Source organism: Trichosurus vulpecula, chromosome 6 (assembly GCF_011100635.1).
Source record: "Trichosurus vulpecula isolate mTriVul1 chromosome 6, mTriVul1.pri, whole genome shotgun sequence".
In the NCBI taxonomy this organism is placed as follows: Eukaryota; Metazoa; Chordata; class Mammalia; order Diprotodontia; family Phalangeridae; genus Trichosurus; species Trichosurus vulpecula.
In genome coordinates this window covers 12,515,853-12,536,287 of record NC_050578.1, presented here as the reverse complement: position 1 = coordinate 12,536,287, position 20,435 = coordinate 12,515,853, and the positions used below count along the sequence as shown (strand labels likewise).

Genomic DNA, 20,435 nt, shown 5'->3' with positions numbered 1-20,435 from the left:
CGTTGTCAAAACTGGGAGGCTGTTTCAGCAGCTTGCCCAGAGTCTCATCATTCTTCCAATGAGTGTACCCCCAAAAGTCAAACGCCAACCTCAGAGCTCTTATACCGTGTTCAAGACCCCGAAGGCTGGGGCCAACTTAGCATGTAGGGTGTGGGAAAGTTTCTCAATCTCTAGCACCACATCATATACAAGTCAATGATTCCTGATTGTCTCAGTGCTGAGAAACACTCCAAAACAAAAAGATTCCACTTTACCTGTCCCATTCAAACAAAGACCAGGCTCATTAAAGATACTTGATAGCCTTAGCATCCCAAAAGAGAAGAACAGTAAAAAATCCTGTCCTGATTACCATTACAAGTAGTTTCTCAGAACTGGACTAGAAGTCAAGAAGGAGCCAAGAGTATAAAGAACCAAGATAGTCCAAGTAGAGTATAACATCAAGACCTGATAACTAGCCATGAAAATAGTAATTGACATGCAAGGAGGTTTTGAAAGTGAGACAAAACCTTTCTTGAATCTTAAAGCTCTTGCATGGTTCTGACCAGAAAGTCAATGCCACAGACTGGATAGGGCATATAGTGCAGGCCCTTGCTACACTTGGCAAAGACTTAGTTGCTATCCTAGGGCTTAACATTAGTGTTTGACATGGACTAGGTGTCTGTCTTGACTGATATCCTAGCACTTTGTATGATGCTTGGCACAGAGGAGGCATTTAAGGCATGAAGATCAAATGAGATAATATTTATAAAAAAAATGTTTAGCACAGTGACTAGCACATAGTAGATACAATATACATGCTTATTTGTTACCCTTGCCCATTTATACCTCATCTACCCATTCATCAATTCACTCATTCATTCATTTTTTTAATGTAGAGAATCTGTGTTAACTCATAGTGGAGGATGCACTGAATTTGGAGACAAAAAAGGACCTGGGTTCAAGTTTGAATTCTACTTTCTACCTTGCTTGAGCTGCTTAACCTCTAGTTGTCTATTTCTTCTGTTGTAAAATGATAGGATGGGCTTCACCTGGATGATGGGAGGTGCCAGATCTGGAGTGAAGCACCTATTTGTGTTCTCAGAGAGAACTAATAGAGATTCTTAATTAAAGGGAAGGCAACCAGTCTCACAGATTCTTTTTGTTATTCCCTCCTATATGGTCTACTCCTTTAGACCAAAAATTTGTTCAAGATGCAATAAAAATATCAGCTTATAATTATTGGGAAACAAAACCCATTATAATAGTACAGACATCAAATAAACAAGATTTAAAGGGACTAAGAACAAAAACTCCCCAGGATAAGTGATGAGCCAGGTATCCAGGCAGCAATGGGCTTGAGAAGGGAATGGAAAAATAGATAAACTAAGCAAGTGTTAATAGCAGTAAGACAGACACTGTCAGGAAAATAGCCACATCCGCCCTGATAGATCATTTAACAAGTGGGATAGTGAGTGAAGACTCCAAATCATGAATATATTTGGTTCTGGATAACATCTTCCTTCACTTACAACCAAATCATCACAACAACAGGCATCCATAACCACAGTCCTCTCTCCTCTCCATGGATTCAAGAGTCCCCAAGTTTCCCCTGCTCATTTGGGATCCTACTTCCCATGACTCACTTTTTCCAGCCAGGGGAACTTGGATTTCTTATTAGTTAATCCCCACCATTATAGTTTGGGAGGGGAGGGGGAGTGGGTTAGGTTGGTGTTGGTATTGAATTTGGAGTTAAGAGGCTCTTCATTTTAACCCTAGCTCTGCAATTTATTGTACTGTTTTGTACCATGGTAGCATATTTATGAAACCTGATTTTTAGTTTCTTTAGAAATACTAAGCAATAATATTTCTGTGCTCTAAAACCCCTTTTCCAAAATACTTGGAAAAGCCTCTTGAAAAGGTAATTGATAGGATGAAGGAAAAAGGTTATTTATTAAGAAAATTGATTAAGGAAGATGTCCAAACTTAATTTTAGTCTTGTTTACATCATTGGCTTCTCCCATCCTACAGCAATGGGTGCTAGGACCCAACCAAGGAAAGGACCCTCTCTCTGGAGGCACTCCATGGATCCTTGAATTAAGAAAGGATTCTTGATATAGATCTCTCACTTATCTCTTCAGGGAACTAGTCTGGGAAGGAATGGGAGGATGATTTGGTTACTTCTATCACCCCACCTCCTTCTCTTATCACCGTCCCTTCTATTTTCATGTAGGGCAAGACAGATTTCTTTTTTTTTTTCTGAAAATACTAGGTCTTAATCACTCCCCAGTGGTAAACAAAAACTTTAATAGGATGACTAAGTTTCTTTCTAGATCACTATGTCACATTAAAATACAAAAGTCCATAAACAAGCAGACAGTCAACAAAAATTAGATGTGATCTTACTGGAAATTCTTAACCATATACTACGCTCTTCTCAAATCAAATTTAAAAATGGTTTGTCTCCTAGTTAGTACAAGTCACTGCATTTCTCTAACAAAGTAATGAAGGCACAGCTAGAGCATGCAGATTTAAACCCATTCAACTACTGGGCTGAAAAAATACTTTGGTTGTTTCTTCAGAAGGATTTCTTTTTTCTAAACCAATATTCTAAATCAATTTCTAAATCAATAATAGTGTGATAATTTTTGCAGCTGTAATCTAATAGCTCCATGACAAAAGACTTCACAAGAAACAAACTATGTAGAAATGGACATGCATTAGGGGATTCCCTGCCTTCTACATATCTGGCAGAAATTATACTATTAAAATGCTAGGTAGAATGAACCTATAGTTTGAACTGGTACTTAAATGTTCATTTTTTCTTTTTTTTCCTTTTTTTTAACAAAAATTGTTTACTTGATTCTACCAAGAAAATACAAACATAAAGCTGTAAGTAACTACTACTTGGGTTTAGGCTGGGACAGTGCAGTAATCCTCAAGGCTGCAGTGCACACTACTTACTGCTGCTTGTATTTGGCTGGGTTTGTATTCTTCTTCAGATCATATTCTGGATCATTTGCCTCATCAGCTTCTTCTTCCCCTTCTTCATCATCAGTCTCTTCACCTTCTTCATCATAGTCATCATCATCTCCAATAGCTTCTCCTGTTAAGTATAATACTGATCTCAGGACTATATGCTCATGTAAAAAGTCACCAATTTTGAAATCTACTGCAAGGATAACTTCCACATCGTCATCCAGGTCTCCCCTCTCAGGAACTTCAGGAGGAGAAAAGAAATTGAAGAAAGAATCATTGAAAACTGCTTTTGTCACAGTTTGAACAGTCCCATATCCCTTGTGTTTCTGTTCTTCTTAATAGTTTTCAAAGTGACATTTTTCCACTTTTTCCAATCTACCTGACACCTCTTGCAATTCATAATTTCTGGTCCATCAAAGAGAAAGGATCAGAATCATTTGACTCTGACTGCATACAATATATCTTTGTCAACACCTCTTGTGAAATATTCATTGGGTTCAAAGTGAAATTCTGATGTGAAACGCATAGGTTGGCCAGCATCTGAGAACTTCACTTTAATATTTTTCAAGTGCTTCAGAAGAGGTTCATCATGTTCCTGAACCATATGACTGAGCAAGATAACATTTTTAAAAACAGTCAGACAAAATTCAAAAATTTCTTTAGGGTCTTCTTTTTCTTCATCTTTTTTTCTCCTCCTCAAAGTTAAGTCTTCTCTTTCATTTCCTCTGAAATCTCTTCATGATCATCTCGTTTCCATTCACATTCTTCCTCTGTAGGTTCATAAATTGCATTGATGATTTCACTTCTCTTATCAAAAAGCAGCTGGTAAAGAACAGCATACGTTCCTTCAAGAGCATGAACTTCCTCATAGAACTTAGCTTCTATTTGTGCACATTTCACCTGAAGGTTTTTGAGGGCATTGACGTATTACTTAACCACTTTTGGCAAGCTTTCATTGTATCCAGTTGATGTTCCCACTAAACCATCCAATCTTTCTTGAAGAGCTGCAAGAATCTGAGGATTCTGAATCATTTGAACTGATGAGCTTTGCATTGTCACCAGTTTCTTCTTCTTCCACTTCTGTAATATCTTCCATGTCTTGTTGGTCAAGTTTGGTTTCCTTGTTGTCAATGTCAGCTATGTTGTAAGACCTCTGAATATTTGAGATCTGCAGCTGCTGCAGGGAACAAATTGTTGGAGCTCTGCAGGCTGTGACTCAGGGCTATGGCAGCAGCAGTGCATCAGGAGGAGATGAAGGAAGCTGGGGAGAAGGAGAAGGAGGCAGTGCCTTGAGCAGATGGTGCTAAAAAAAGGCAAGACAGATTTCTATATAGCATTGCCTGCATATCTTATTTCCCAGTTACATGTAAAAACAATTTTTAACAATTTTTTTAAAAAAACTTTAAGTTCCACATTCTCTCACTTTCCACCCACCCTCATTGAGTAGGCAAGCAATTCTATATGTTAGACATGTGTAGTCATGCAAAACATTTCCATATTAGTCATGTTGTGATAGACTAACTATATTTTCCTCCATCCTATCCTGGTCCCCATTTATTTTATTCTCTCCTTTGACACTATCCTTTCTCAAAAGTGTTTGCTTCTGATTATCCCCTACCCCAATCTGCCCACCCTTCTATCACCCCCCTCTCTTATCCCCTTCACCCCTACTTTCCTTATAGGGTAAGATAGAATTTCATACCCAATTGAGTGTGTATGTTACTTCCTCCTTAAGCCAAATCTGAGGAGAGTAAGGTTGACTCATTCCCTCTAACTTCCCCCCTCTTTCTCTTTACTGTAAAAGCTTTTTTATGCCTCTTTTATGTGAGATAATTTACCCCATTCTACCTCTCCCTTTCTCCTTCCCCCAGGACATTCCTTTCTCACCCCTTAATTTTATTGCTTAGATATCATCCCTTCAAATTCAACTCACCTTGTGCCCTCTGTCTATCTATATCTATATATCTGTATCTATATCTACCTATCTATCTATCTATTCCCTCCAACTACCATGAGAAAGGTTATCATGAGTTAAAAATGTCATCTTTCCATGTAGGAATGTAAACAGTTCAACCTTATGATTTCATTTCCCTGTTTACCTTTTCATGCTTCTCTTGAGTCTTGTATTTGAAAGTCAAATTTTCTATTTAGCTCTGGTCTTTTCGTCAAGTATGCCTCAAAGTCCTCTATTTCATTGAATATTCATTTTTCCTCCCTGAAAGATTATATTCAGTTTTGCTGATTAGATGATTCTTGGTTTTAATCTTTGCTCCTTTGACCTTCAGAATATCATATTCCAAGCTCTGTAGTCCTTTTATGTAGAAGCTACTAAATCTTGTGTTATCCTGATTATGTTTCCACAATACTTGAATTGCTTCTTTCTGGCTGCTTGTAATATTTTCTCCCTGACCTGAGAACTCTGGAATTTGGCTACAATAGTCCTAGGAATTTTCCTTTTGGAATCTCTTTCACGAGGTGATCTGTGGATTCTTTCAATTCCTATTTTACCTTCTGGTTCTAGGCTATCAGGGTAGTTTTCCTTGATAATTTCTTGAAAGATGATGTCTAGGCTCTTTTTTTTTTTTTGAAAATGGCCTTCAGGTAGTCCAATAATATTAAAGTTATATCTCCTGGATTTATTTTTCCAGGTCAGTTGTGTTTCCAATAAAATATTTCACATTGTCTTCTATTTTTTCATTCTTCTGGTTTTGTTTTATAATTTCTTGATTTCTCATAGATTCATTGGCTTCCATTTCCTCCATTCCAATTTTTAAGGAATTATTTTCTTCAGTGAGCTTTTGGACCTCATTTTCCATTTGACCATTTCTGCTTTTTAAGGCATCCTTCTTCTCTTTGGCTTTTTGGACCTCTTTTGCCATTTGGGTTAGTCTATTTTTAAGGTGTTATTTTATGCGATATTTTTGGGGTCTCCTTTAGCAAGCTGTTGACTCATTTTTAATGATTTTCATGCATCACTCTCATTTCTCTTACCATTTTCCCCCTACTTCTCTTACTTGATTTTCAAAATCCTTTTTGAGCTCTTCCATGGCCTGTGATCAATTCATATTTTTCTTGGAGGCTTTGGATATAGGAGCTTTGACTTTGTGTCTTCTGGTTGTATGTTTTGATCTTCTTTGTCACCAAAGTAAGATTCTGTAGTCTGAGTTTTTTTTCCACTGCTTGCTCATTTTCCCAGCCAATTACTTAACTTTTTAAACTCTTTGTTAATGTAGGCCAGTGTTTCCAGTGTGGAGGATGTACTGTCCCAAGCTTCAGGGGTTTTGTGAAGCTGTTTTCAGAGATACCTCTAGGGGTCTGTAAATTTTCAGTTCTTCCAAGGTTGTATGATCAAAGGAGAGATGTTTACTACTCTCTAGCCTGTGCTCTGGTCTGTGAGTGACCACAGGCACTCTTTTCTGCCTTGGAACCACGAGGAGGACTTCCTTTGTACTGCCACCACAAGCTCTACCAAGCCTGCACTTGTCTACGCTGCAGACCTGAGACCCAGATCCAAGTATGAGTAAAGCAACATAACCCTGCCTCAGCACCAGCAAAGAGATGCCTGCAATTCCCCTCTGATTAGCCACTTGATCCCCACACTGTCTTTGGGTTCAGAGCTCCAGAAGCAGCCTCTGCTGCCTCCACTGCCACTGCCCTGGGGGTGGGGCCAGACTTTTGAGAAATCTGCAAACCACCACAGCTCCCAGTGTTTCAGTCCACTAAGGCCTGCTGGAGGATTGATGGAGGCCTAGTCTGTGCTGCTATGCCCCATTCTGGATTGTACTCTTTTCTCAGACTGATACAACAGACCTTTCCTGTTAAACTCCCAGGTTGTCTTGGGCTAGAAGATTGTTTCACTCCATCATTTTGTGGGTTCTGCTGCTAAAGAATTTGTTTAAAGTCATTTTAAAGGTATTTGGAGGGGTTTGGTGGACAGCTCAAGCAAGTCCCTGCTTTTACTCCACCATCATGGCTCTGCACCCTATTGTTTCATATTTAAATATATTTAAAAGATGTTCATAAAATATATATGTAAAAGAGGAACAAAAATCTATTAATAAAAAAAGGATTTGTTCTGTAAAATTTGGATTCAGTCAAAAGATTGCACTTAAGTACCTCGAAGGCCACATGTAGCCTTAAGGCCACAGGTTCCCCACCCCTTCTCTAAAACTATATAATTTACAGAGAAGGCATAGCTCAGCCTCAATGAGAGTTTGCTCAATTAAAGTTCTATGCCTATGAAATCACAGGTCTGGTGCTATATCGACATATATCTATATGAGTATCAATATTAATATAGACATTTTGGACAAGATCTATATATTTGGAAATAGAAACTTGTAGTCATGGATCTAGAATGTAAGAGAGGACTAGAGACAAGGTTCTGTGAGTAAATTCATATCTTTTGACCTTTCCTGAGCTCCAGTTTCATATCCCCAACTTGTCAAAGTCCTAGTACCACTTAAAATTAAAAAAAATGATCATGAATTCATCTCATAGTCTCCTTAAAACATTTTCCTATGCCAGCTTTCCTATCTTTGTTAATGCTACACTTGTTTACCTACGTGACCATGTTTATTTATTTCAGTCATGTCTGACTCTTTGTGACAGATTTGTTTTTTTTTTTGCAAAGATACTGAAATGGTTTTTGCCATTTTCTTCTCCCAGTCACTTTACAAATCAGGAAACTGAGGCAAACAGAGTGAATTGACTTCCCCAGGTGTAACAACAATGCTGCTAGCAGCTGCTATGGAGGTGAAGACAAATGACATCAACACACAGAAGGGCTGCTAGCACAGGTCCTTTGATCTGCTTTTCCAAGGAAAGCAACTCTAAGGGGTTAATAATCTCACTTTAATCAAACATACATATATCATTCACTTAGTTCCGGCAGAAAATCCAGCACCCTGAACTTCAGAGTAAATACAAACAGAAACTGAAAAAAGAAAATATCAACAGATCAAATAACACAAATCAGTAGACAGGCTTCTAGCTTTCTGTCCAACATCCCATCACGTAGTTACCAGGGAAGCACCAAAATCTGGATTTTCAAGCCAGGGGGCTCCTTAACAATGGCTATCTAGTGTCTCATCTCGTCAAATCACACAACACTCTTCCAGTGAGTGAGAGCCCCCAAACAAAATGCTAACCTCTGAGTTTATATACCCTTCTTGTGGCCTGAATGCTCCATACCTAATCAGCAAAAGGGTGTGGGCCTGGGGCTTAGCACCTAGCAAGACTTAATCGAAGGCACTTGATTACTTTAGCATTCTAAAAGAGAAAACAGTAAAAAAAAAAAAAGTCCCACCTTAATTACCAATATACCAAGGTCACACACCTAGTCTGAGGATGGACTTGAACTCAGGTCTTCTTGACTATAGGCTCAGTGCTCCATCAACTGTATCACCTCATGGCCCATTTACATATCTAGCTTCAAACTTTGGGAGTGTCAGCTTTAATGTATCCCTGTTCTTTATATTCTACAACATCATATTTGTTTTCCTTTCATTGTTTTGGTCAAATGGTTCAGCATTTGGATGGGGGCTAGACCAGGATCTGGCAAAGACAAGTGCCTGTTTCATGGTACTGATTGAACCCTTTTCAAGGCACAGGGGAGGACGAAAAGTGTTAGAACTACAATATAAATTAGGTTTAAGAATTGACAATGAGCTCAGAAAAAACAGAAGGGATATAGTAAATAGAGGAAAGGATATATAGAGAAATTCAAAACAATATCCAAGAGAGGAATGTAACAAAATATGAGATTCAGAAGGGTTCACAAAAGTTTTATTTATGGCTATGTACTGGACAGTCTCTCAACTCACCCAACCTCCTCTCGGCTAGATGTGGATCTCAGAGAGCCTGACTCTGCCTCCATTAACCTCTGTGGAATCAGTGGGACAGTAAGTTGGCTCACCACACTATCAGTAAAAGCATGCCTTTGTGGTGCCATCACCTTTCTTAACCTCCATAAAATTTTATGGGATAGCAGATTCTGACATTCCTTTCTCTCTATTTCATTCTTCTGGCTCTAGTCTAAGCCTTCATCACTTAATGTCTGGATTATTACCATCTACCTTCAAAATAGTTGCCATGACTACAATCTCTCCTTGTTCCAAACTCTTCTGTATGACAAGACTGGTAATCTTCCTGAAAATAATTTTCAGTGTCATCCTTGCTTAATAAAAATAAACCTTTGATCTCTCCCTCATCTATGTTTTATCAAGTCGTGACTTCTATGCCTGCCTTTCAGTGGCTCTCCATAATCTTGGTCTAACTTTGCCCATCATTGACCACAACATTGGGAGGTTGGGGGTGGTAGGAAGAAACACCAAGCAAATGAGAGACACAACATAGTACAAAAATAATTTTATTAAAGTAATAGAATAAGTGTATGTGTGTTAAACTTATAGTTCTAACAGATGGGGGTACTCCAATCAGTTCTTTGTGGAATTAACTGCAGGTATGTGGGAGTTGCCAACATCATGTTTGCTCCAGGTAGAGGACTCACTGAGATAACATAGGACAGTAATTTTTATATTAAATTGACTTCTTTGTCTAGGAACTGTGTAAGGAATTCAGTGTTCCACTAAAGAAACCACTCTATGTTTCAACACTTGGGGATATATCCATATAAGGACAAATAAAAAAAAAAGTTCCATTATCAGACTCTGGCAGAGATCACTACACATCTAAAACAAGAATGTGATACTTCATTTAACTTGTCTCTTATACATTTTTCTGTCTCCTATATCAATAAATTGGATTTCTTACTAGTTCCCCATCAAAAATTCTCTGTTCCAGTCTTACTGGTATTTTTGCCATTCTCCATGTGAATGAAAATCATTACCACCTTCATTCCTTCAAGCTCTACCACTATCCTGGAATACTGTCAATTTTCTTGTCTTGTTTACTGAAATCCTACAAATTATTCAGGGTCTAGTTCAAGACCCACACCCTCCATGATGCCTTGCCTTAGTAAATCAAGGAACTTTCTATTTTCCAAATAATTGCATATCATATTCTGGGTAATGGGCACCTTTTAATTTAATTTGGTAAAAATTTTTATTGCACCTCCTACATGTATGGCACTATGCTAGCCAACTGTTGATATAAAGATAAAATGAAAATGTTATTGTTCTTATGGATCTCATTTAAGAAGGTTCAGGAACAAAATATCAAAGGATGGTAATGGGTAGGTCATTTTCAGAGTTGGGTATCAAAATTCATTCCTGAAATGCTTCAGATCATATTCAGACCAGAAATCTATTTAATATTTCAGATATGCATTGTATTATTAGGGTTATCTCTTTTGATTAGTCATGAGTTCTATAGAGAAATTCTTGGAGTATTTTTGGGACTTGAGTCAATTAAAATGAGTTTGTATCATCTACAAACCAGATACTCTAGAGGAACCCATCTTTAGAGATTCATCTTTCACTTAACTTTGAATTGAATATCTTCCATGAAAGTAAGAAAAACTTTTGGCCAGGTTTTCCCTCTCTGTTTTATGACTCACTTGATGCTGATAGTCAAAGACTACTTAAAGTTATCTGTGTTCTACAAATCAAGGAATCTGGTGCTGTCTTAAAAAGTGCCTGAGAAGTACCTTGTTGGAGAACATTATTCTATGATTTCATTGGTATAAGGAGTTCTCAGGAGAGGAAAGTCCCTCTACAAATGCAGATCTGCAACTATTCTATACCTAAGACTTAGAAAATACAAATGAATATAGAGGATGGAACAGAAATGATTACACATTTGTTCCTTTTTTCTTTACTTTTCCTTTTTTATTTTTGGTGACCTCCCAGTTTCATCTATAATTGTTCTTGGTTTGATCTGCTCTAATCAAGTCTCCAACTTGTGTATATACTGATGTTATTTTAGATAAATCATTCATTTCCTTTCCTTGACTGGAAATAAAAGAGGCGGTATGGAACAGTTACTAGAGAGCCAGCATTGGAGTCAAAATGATGTGGGTCTAAATCCTGTTTCTGATACATGAATGCTATAAGACCCTTCCTAGGCAAATCATTTATCCTCTTAGGGATCTAAATGGCTCTCTTAAGACTATAAAGTTGCTAAATGGTATCAATTTTTTTAATAGGGAGTTTTCTCACCTGGAACCTCCCTAAACATGAAATCACATGTCTGTATTAACCCCCTCCCCTCAGGGAAAAAAAAAACAACCTAAAGTAAAAAATAAATGCAGTGCTGGAAAATACTACAGAGGCCACTTAGCACAGTGCCAGGCACATGGTAGGCACTTAATAAATGTTTATTGATGGAATATTATTGACTGAATACACGTATCATATATGCTGAAAACATACTTTTTGCCCAATTAAGATTTTGTGTTACACTGCTACATATTTAAGCCACTTCTCAAATCTAGAATAATTTGAGAATGTCCTGTCCGGCTCTTTATCATCTCATGGCCTAAAGAACTTCAAGAAATTTAAGATGTTATTGGGCAAGGCTAAAAGTACACTTCTTAAGTTGCATCAGTCTGGTTTATCCTGAGATATTTCATGGTCACCATAAAATAGAGACAAGGGCCTGACTCACATTGACACAGAATCTTTTCAAGCAGTCTTTTGAATGGTAGAAGGAATATCAAATTTCTTCCAACTCATAGACATCTGAATCATGGTTGAAAGTAGAGGAATCTTACAAACTTATGTGTTAGAGGGAACATTACACCACATTCATGTTGAACATTCATGAGAACAAGGCAAGTTCAAGCTCATCATCTCTCTACTCTCTACTCTAGTACCCACCCCCTAACATCTCCAGGATCAGGCATTTAAAACCCTAGTTCCCTTCCCTGATCTTGCTAGTCTCCTTATAACTTATATCTAATGATCCAATGACACTGGCCTCCTGGCTCTTCCTTAAGTATGATCTTCAATTTCTGTAGTCCTAGCCTTTTCACCGACTGTCTCTTGTGCCTGAAATGTTTATCTCCTCATCTTTTCCTGTTGATGTTACTGATTTCCTTCAAATCTCAGCTAAAATTCTACCATCTATAGGAATCTTTTCCTGACCTTCCTTAATTCTAAGGATACACGTTATACATATATGTGTGTGTGTGTGTGTGTGTGTGTGTGTGTGTGTGTGAGTGTGTGTGCGTGTGTTTATCTCCAGCACTTTGATGGGGGCTTAATAAATGCTTAACAACTGATTGCGTTAGGCGGTATATCTGGGACGCTGGGATTTTCTTATTTTCATTCTTTCACCATTAACGTAATATAGTGCACAAGGTGAAAGAATAGTTACAGAACAAATAAGATATCGTTCCTGCCTTCAAAAAGTTTGTGACCGAGTACTAGGCGACGGCACATGAATGTAGGTATGTGTGTATGCACACATACACACACATATATACATATGGAATCACACAACCATTTACCCTTCTTTTATGTGTAAATTTATAATTATATAATTTGTATATCTTATATGTGCACATGTATGTGCATGCCACATATATGTATATATCATGTATAAAATTATTTTTATATTTCAAAACGCTTTACCCTTCTTTTACAAAATGTGTATGTGCGTGTCACATACATATTTGTATACGATACACATTTTATAGTGATAAATTTACACATAAAAGGGGTAAGTGTTGTAAGATCAGATAAGAGAGAAGTAATCTCACCTGGGCAGGTATGAGGAGTAGTCAAAGAAAACTTCACAGAAGAAGCGGCATTTAAACCAAACCTTGAAAAATGGATGCCTCTCGTCCCTTTGTGACGTTCTATTTACCCCAAGTACCTCTTTATTAATCTATTTGTGAACGCATCGCCTGCCTTATGGCAAAGTAAACTACTAGAACTGGAGGTAGGGAATCCCAAGTTCAAGCCGGGCTTCTGACAAACATTAAGTATTCGGCACTGGGTCAGTCGCTTTATTCCTACGGACTTGGATTTCTTACGTGTGAAATGAGGGAGTTGAATTTCGACGGCGCCTCGGGTCCCTCCCTCTCTAAGTCTGTTATCTCCTTGCGGAGAGGGGGCGTTCCACTTGCGTGTCCCCGGTGTCCGACTGACCGTCACATAGAAAGTAGATACTTAAAAAACTGTTGGATTGAATGCCTCACTATTTGCCTAATACTACTGAATATTCTAGAGCTGGAGCTAGAGCGGACCTTAGAGCTCTTCTAGCCTAACAACCTTGTTTAATGGAGCGTAGGATCAACAGTTTAGAAGACGAAGGAACCTTAGAAGTCAAATAGTCCATACCCCTCATTTTGTCAAAGAAGAACCCAGAAGGGTTAAGTGATTTAAAAAAAAAAAACCAAGCAAGGTAGCAGAGCCAGGATTTGAATCCAGATCATAGGCTCATAGATGTAGAGTTGTAAAGCTCCTTCTTTAGAGGCTATATAGTACAAACCCCTGAATCTTAGAGAAGAGAAAATTAAGATTTTATATTGCTGTTACCTGATTAGAGTTATTATTATTAGTAGCAGTAGTAATACCATGTTAAAAGCTAGCATTTGTGGCAATCCTTTAACATTTACAAGGCCCTTACTATTATTATCCCTGTTTTACATTTCAGGACACTGAGGCATACAGATTGGTCCAGGGTCACACAGCCGGCATGCGTCTGAGGTTATATTTGAACTCAGTTCTTTCTGTCTCCAGCTGCAGGGTTTTATCTACTATGCCACCTAGCTACCTCAAGTTCCAAATATGGTAGTTTTCCATTGTGCCACAGTGCTATGAAACAGTAAAATCCACAATTGCCGTACTTTACAACGCAGAAAGGGGATGTTATTGCCCAGCACTCCCTTAAATCTATTCAACTAAGCAAATAAGCCAATAGATTGGACATATATTTGAGCCTTGCTACTTGTCTCTGTGCGTGACAAATGCCATGCAAAATCTTATGTGATTTAAAGATGCAGATGCATTAACTGTGGGAAAGTGTGTGTGAAAGGAAACCTTATCACCTAATCAGTTTGCTGATGGTAAAGAGCCTTTCTGATCATTGCTCCTGTTTAGGTATCTAGGAATCCATCAGCTTCATCTCTGACTCTATTTGGAAAGAATTTCAATCTGCTTTCTCTCATCCATGACTCTCAGCTAAGCACCTGTTTACTGGGGGGAGCTAGAAAAGTGTCATGGTGAAGAGACAATATGAAATCAGAAATTAAGAAAGAAAAATAACTTTCCCTTCAGACAGCAAAGTAGATACATTTTACAGTGAATGGTTACACTTGACTTGAGATATCATTCTCAGGGTTTCCTTCAATAGTTTCAGTTATCAAAACTAATCCTTGATGACCTTTGAAAAAGTACTAAATGAATAAGCTAGCCAATGACTAAAATGAAAAAAAAAAAGATAATGAGAGTCAGTCATGTGCTCTACCAGTAAACAAATATTCCTTAAATTCATGGTGGAGTATCTAAAGATAAAATGAATTGAAGACTACTCAGACAAACTTAAAGATCTCAATTCCTCTGAATAAAGAAAGGTTAGGACACCCAGCTACTCATAATAGGAGTAATATACTAGGTGACACTTTAAAATAGTCTTTTAATGCAATCTGACAATTATTTACTTACACATGGGATGAATACTTCCAGCTAGGGGAAATATAAAAATGAAGGTTAGTTTAGTTTTCTACTTATACAGGTTGTTCCAGGAAGACAGGTTCTTAATTTTTAAAAGGTCAGCTAGAAGTTATTATATTTTTGAGTGAGAGGCAGTGTTAATAGAAGGATAGAAGGCTACAGCCCTGGAGTCAGGAAGACTTGAGTTCAAATCCTGCCCCAGCCTCTTAGTAGCTACATGAGCCTGAGCAATTCACTTAGCTGCTATTAGCCTCAGTGTCCTCGTCTCTAAAATGGGGATAATAACAACCCCTATCTTCCAGAGTTGTTGTGAGGATACAAAGAAATTTGTAAACCAACTTGCAAACCTTAAAGGGCCGTGTTAATGCTACCTATTATTATTATAGTCATTATTTAGAGGAACTTAATAAATGCTTCTTGAATTATTAAGTGATTCATGCCCCAGGCCAATCTTTAAGCCCATAAATTGCAGAACTTATGAAGATATCACATTTGAGGAACTGCAATTCAAGACATGCATAGCTGAAAGGAGTTTCCTCACTGAAGAGTCCCCAACCACGGTGAAATTGCAAAAGATGGACTTGGAGTCAGGAAGACCTGAATTCAAATCCTGCTTCGGATTATATATCTATAACCCTGGGAAAGCCCTTCATAGTCCTGCCTCAGTTTCATCATTTGTGAGATAGGAATAATAACGTCTACTTTAATGCTAGTGCATTCCATCTATGATTACCTCCAATTTATGCTGTTTATATCTCATTTAGACCTAGTTGCTTGCAAGCTGTCTTAACCATTCAATTGTGAATTTCTTGAGAGGAGGGCCTTTTTTTTTTAACATTCTTTGGTATCCTCAGCATTTAGCATGGTACCTGAGCCGCATAGCAGGCATTTAATAAATGCTAGTAGACTACTTCATAGGATTATAGAGAGGCCCAAATGAGATTTTAAAAAAGGAAAGCACTTTTCAAGCTTTAAGGAGCTTTATGAATGTCAGCTATTATTATTAATTATTTTATTTGTTTATTTTTAGTTCTCAACATTCAGTTCCATAAGATTTTGAATTCTGAATTTTCTCCCCATTTCTCACCTCCTCAACCCCAGGATAGCATATAATTTGATATAGGCTCTACATATGTATTCATATTGAACCTATTTTCACATTAGTCATGTTGTAAATAAGAATTAGAACCAATGGGAGAAACACGAGAAAGAAGAAACAGGCAAAAAAAGAAAAGAAAAGAGAGAGCAAACAACATGCTTCAATCTGCGTCCAGACTCCATAGCTCTTTTTATGGATGTGGATAGCATTTTCCACCACCAGTCTTTGGTGTTATCTTAGATCCTTGCCTTGCTAAGAAGAGCTAAGTCTATACATTGTGGCTGTTACTGTGTACAGTGTTCTCCTGGTTCTGCTCACTTCACTCAGCATCAGTTCATTCAAGTCTTTCCAGGTTTTTCTGAAGTCTCCCTGTTCATCGTTTCTTACAGCACAATAATATTGCATTACATTCATATGCCACAACTTGTTCAGCCATTCCCCGACTGATGGGCATCCCTTCAATTTCCAGTTCTTTGCCATCACAAAAAGAGCTGCCATAAATATTTTTGTAGATGTGGCTCCTTTTCCCATTTGTATGATCTCTTTGGGATACAGACTTAGAAATGGTATTGCAGGGACATAAAGTATGCATATTGTTATAGCCTTTTGGGCATAGTTCCAAATTTCTCTCCAGAATGGTTGGATCAGTTCACCACTCTACCAACAATGCATTAGTTTCCCAATTCTCCCACATCTTCTCCAACATTTTTCATTTTCCTGTTTTGTCTGTTAGCCAATATGATAGGTCTGAAGTGGCACCTCAGGGTTGTTTTAATTTGCATTTCTCTAAACAATAGTGATTTAGAGCACTTTTTCATATGAATATCAGCTATTATTAAATAAGTTTTGCAAACATGTAGAGGAGGGCCAAGTAAAGGTAGAAGGAGGAGGAAGAGAGATGAAGGGGGATCTTGAAAACCTCTTTAGTAGGATACTTTAGCAACAATACTTTCTAAGTCTCCTCAGGTCCTCTGGATATTCAAAGAAAGAAGTCATGTGGCTACTCCCTTTCTACACCAGTGAATAAAATCTTCAAGGCTCTTCTGGTTTATCAGCCTATGCAGCCTTCTCTCTCTCTCAGCTCTCGAGGCAAGGCACAGGTACATTCTTTCAAGCCTTTTCAATTACTCCAACATGGTAACCTTTTTGCCAAGTATAGTGGCTCCCCACTTATGTGACAAATGCATTAGCCACCGATTATTCCAATACTCATTATCCTAAGAAACCATTAGAACTCTGCTGGAATGTAATGGACTTTCTAAAAACCTATCAAGATGCTTCAGCTCTTCCAGGCCCCAGGAAGATAAGTCCTTTGGCTATGGCCTCTGCTGTCCTCATCTTCATATTGGCCAGTTTAATTGTCCTGTCAGAGAGACTAAGAGCTTCTTGTATTGAATATTCAGAGAATACTTTTCTTTTTTAAACTGATATGCAGGTGAATCTCACTGAAAGCAATTTATACAGGTAGTGTTGCTAAAGAAGTCCATTTATTCCATAGAAAATATGCACTCAGGGCAGTGAGGTGGCACAGTGAGTAGAGCATTGGCCCTGGAGTCAGAAGGACCTGAGTTCAAATCAGGCCTCAAACACTTGACACACTTACTAGCTGTGTGACCTTGGGCAAGTCACTTAGCTCCAATTGCCCTGCCTTCCCCACTCCAAAAAAAAATCACTCTCAGAAACAGCTTTGTTCTGTAAAAGGGCTAGTTTCTATATTTTTTTGGAAAGGATAAAAATAAAATCAAGATCCAATGGGTTATTTTCATAAAGTTGGTATTACTATTTTCATCATGCAATGTAGAATACAGAAAGATGTCTTACTTTGGGGCCCCTTCTGCATCTCTTTTTCCCAGTTGAGGAACTGAGGAAAAGTTATCTAACAAAGTTTATAAACTATCTGATGGATCCAAGAATGAATAATGACAGAGTTTAGTCACTGGCACATTCAATTCAGAATAGAAGAGGCAAAAAAACTTCCATCTTAAGATTAAAAAAATTATAGCTATTAAAAAATTTGCTCACAGATATTTAGGTCACTATTATGTAAAACATGCTATCTTCTCCTTCTTATCCTCTCAATTTACCCCTTTCCTGAGCTACAATCTGATTTCTGATTTCATTACTCAACTGAAACTCTTCTTCCAAATGTTACTAGTGATCTTTAAATTTTCAAACATGATATTTTCTCAATCTTCATATTTCTTAACCTAGGGATAGCCCACAAGACTGTTGACCACCTTGGTGTCTCCTCTCTTTGCATCTGTAACATTGCGTCCTCTTGATTCTCTTCCTACTTGTCTGACCCCTCCTCACTCTCCTTTGCCTATTCCAGCTAAGTCACAATTAGTGTGAATAATGAATCCTCTGAAGTGGTTGCATATATTCAAATTTACACTACTCAAAGTTATAATTATGTAAATTATAGGAATTGGTTCCAGCCCAATGGAAACATGTAGTGCAAATTCAAGTAATTCAATCACTTTAGGGGATTCTTTATGGTACTAATTAGGGTCTAGATGTAGTTATTTGGGGACAGGAAGAATATTCTGTAATTAAAATGTCATCAAAAATTATAGTATGATCACCCAATGAAGGGCAAATAAAACCACTGTCTCATCAAACATCTAAAAATTTATTAATAAACATTTATTAAACTCTTACAATATGACAGATACTATGAAAAAAATGGACTATGTAAAGTTACGTTTACAAACTGATTTTGACAGGGCATGGGATCTGGACTCCCAAAAAGACCCTCCATTCTTGAATTTTCCCACAAATTTCAGGAATCCAGCCCCTCAGTCCAGATTGCAGGCATTCCCCAGAAGCATCACCCATCCCAGTCAATAATCCTTTCAACTATCCTTTAATTGTGACCCCCAACCCTTCATTCTCTGTTACCTCTGACCCAGCTTAATTCTTCATTCTCTGTTACCTCCAGACCACCCCAGGCTACTTGCTACTTCCAGACCACATTCAAAACCCAGTCCCGCCCTTCATTCTTTGTTACATCTGACCCAGCTCAATCCTTCATTCTCCGTCATCTTCAGATCCTCCCAGGCTACTTTCCACTCCTTAATCCCATCCAGACCCCCTTTCTGTTACCTGCAGACCACCCCGGGCTACTTGCCACTTCCAGACCACTTCCAGATCTTCCCATACTCTTTTCCCTATAAAGTATCAATCTTGACTCACTAGGAATCTCCCGCCATTGTGGGAGACCAATGTCAACCACTGTCATAATAAAGTTGCTACTTGGACTGAAAGAAGGCTTGAGAGCATGAAAGTTTTTGAGGCAGATCCTCACCCTGTGTCCTTGCATTTTGAGGTTCCCAGCACCCCAGCCTGATGATTTCTCCCGGTCTTCGAGCCTTATAGTGTAAAATCATATATTCTAAATTGTTACAACACAGATAAAGATTGGTTCTGAATCCATGATTTCAGTGATACCTGGAAAACTCCCAAGTAAGGAAATTCCTACCGATCCTCGTATCCTCTCTTCAACATACAGTGTTAGAGAGTTTTCTAGAGACCTGAGAGTTTAAGTGACTTCCCCAGGCTTACAGGAGCAGTATATGTCAGAGTCAGGACTTGAATGCGAGTCTTCCCGGCTTCCAGGTGGGCTCGATCAAAACTTTACCTCAGAGGGAAATAAATTCAGGGAAACACCGACTGAGGTTTTGGGTCTGAGGGTATAGAGGCGGCATCAACAAGGGGCAGGACTGGACTTACGGAACATACACCTAAGTATTAGGGGGTGCTTTGTATGAATAAGCTTCATTACGCGATAATTTTGCGTACTTTTTCTCCCTGGAGTTGAGATCAGAAGATTTTGGTTTGAATCCTGGCCCTTACTTGCTGGTTGTGTAATTACCGGCACATCAGTCACCGTCTCTAAGCCACACCTTTGCTTCTCTATTAAAAGGAGGGAAACGAGCGCAGCGACAACAGTCTTTATACATTCTCTCTGCATAATAATCTTATTTAATTCTCACACCCACTGGCTTATGTAAGTAGGAGAAGTATTTCTATTTTACTTATTAGGAAGATGAGACTAAGAAAGCTTCAGTGATGTTTTTCAGTCACACAGTTAAGGATAAGAAGTGAGATTTGAACCTAGGTGTTGGTGACTTTGAGTTCGGAGCTCCGTCCTCTATGCCGCGCTATCTCTCTGTACTTTTCAGGAAGTTTGAGAAAAGGTACACGTTTAACTTTGGACATTTCAGAAAAATAACAAGTCATCCATTCCCTCAGCAAACACCTCTAAGTCACAAATACTGAAGAGTTTCTTTCTACCTTTGGAAGTGAGCACATTTTTCAGCCTTTCATGTTTCTTCCCATTTTCCAACCAATATAGTTGCTAAGAATTTAGCTAGAAAAGATCCTGAGAAAGCTGAGCTTGAAGTTCATATTCTATGTGTACAAACAAAAGCTTTGGAAAGGATAGCCTTGCCATTAGGCAGCTGATAATCATCTCCAATGGAGGGGGACCAGACCATTGAAATGTAGAAATTAATTGACTAGTAAGCACATTCATGGCTATGGGCTTAAATGAATATCCATATCCATATCTATATCTATATCCGTCTATATCTATATCTATATCTATACCTATATCTATATCTATATCTGTCTATATATCTATCTCTGCAGCTAGGTGGCACAGTGGATAGAGCACCAGGCTTAGAGTCAGGAAGTCCTGAGTTCAAATAGACCTTAGACACTTCCTAGCTGTATGACCATGGACAATTCATTTAAACTGTGTCTGCCTCAGTTTTCTCACATGTAAAAATGGGAGT

At 38.2% G+C, this 20,435-nt stretch overlaps 1 protein-coding gene and 1 pseudogene across 1 annotated transcript in view; both read right to left on the bottom strand.

Annotated features, from left to right (window-relative positions):
* Positions 1-20,435, bottom strand: part of GALNTL6 (polypeptide N-acetylgalactosaminyltransferase like 6) — a 1,125,319-nt gene that overhangs the window by 585,738 nt on the left and 519,146 nt on the right. The gene's annotated exons all lie outside the window — the stretch shown is intronic.
* Positions 2,937-19,417, bottom strand: LOC118853216 (annotated as a pseudogene).